Below are 1017 nucleotides of genomic sequence, written 5' to 3' on the forward strand. Positions count from 1 at the left end.
TATATATATATATATATATATATATATATATATATATATATATATATATATATATATATATATATATATATATATATATATATATATATATTCCAAAATTTGAATTGCTAACAAAGAATTAAGGGAGTACTGGGATAGCTATTTCAAACCTTATTTGGTTTTCATCAGCCAGACATACCCTTCTGAGATTCGAACCTGGATTGTCTGCATGTTAAGCAGAGGTATTAGCCACTAGCCACAGGCTCTTTCTCGCTTTGTTAGCTACAAGAGACAGTGTATGTAGGTCTTTAGTTATTCGGGTTTTCTCCCGCGTAGAATTAGAAGTGTCTTGGCGATGTTTCGATGAAGTCACATTCGTCATCTTCAGGCTGGTGTCTTCAGCTTCGTGCTTCTGGGAGTAGTGTGTGTGATCGCAGCTGTTTCTTCCTTTTAACTGCCAGTGGGGTTTGAGCTGATTGGGTGGGAGCTTGGCTGGGTTCTGATTGGGTGGAGGTGTGTTCTGATTGGTTAAGGAGCTTGGCTGTGCTCTGATTGGATGGGGGGTTGGCTGTATTCTGATTGGCTGGGGGAGTGTTCTGTTTGGGTGGGGGCCTTGTTGTGCTCAGGTTAGTTTGAGTTGCAGGGGGATTTGAGATGGTGAGCTTCATTGCTGTTGTTTGGCTTCGTGTTCGTGGTCGTGCCACATCTTTATGGTGGGTGTCAGTTTGCTTCATGTATGGATTGGAGAGGTTTAAAGTGGCTAATGATGCAGCTGTGGACTGGCTTCTAGTTTCTGGTCGTGCCTCATCATCTGTGTCGGTTTGAGTTTGCTTTTTGCTTGGATATGTGGTGGTGACATCCTGTGTGGTTTTTGTGAGTGTGGGTCTGGTGTCATTCTTTGTGTTAGGGACTCGTTTGCCAATAAGGGCGGGTTTCCAAATGGCTGGTAGGCGGGAGGTATCATCTCGTTTATTCATGCTGTGTGGGCGTTTTTCTATCTCGATGGCTTCTCTGATTATTCTGTTGTTAAAGTGTTCA

This window comes from Protobothrops mucrosquamatus, unplaced genomic scaffold (genome assembly GCF_001527695.2).
Source record: "Protobothrops mucrosquamatus isolate PMUCROS unplaced genomic scaffold, P.Mucros_1.0 scaffold2866, whole genome shotgun sequence".
Classification (NCBI taxonomy): domain Eukaryota; kingdom Metazoa; phylum Chordata; class Lepidosauria; order Squamata; family Viperidae; genus Protobothrops; species Protobothrops mucrosquamatus.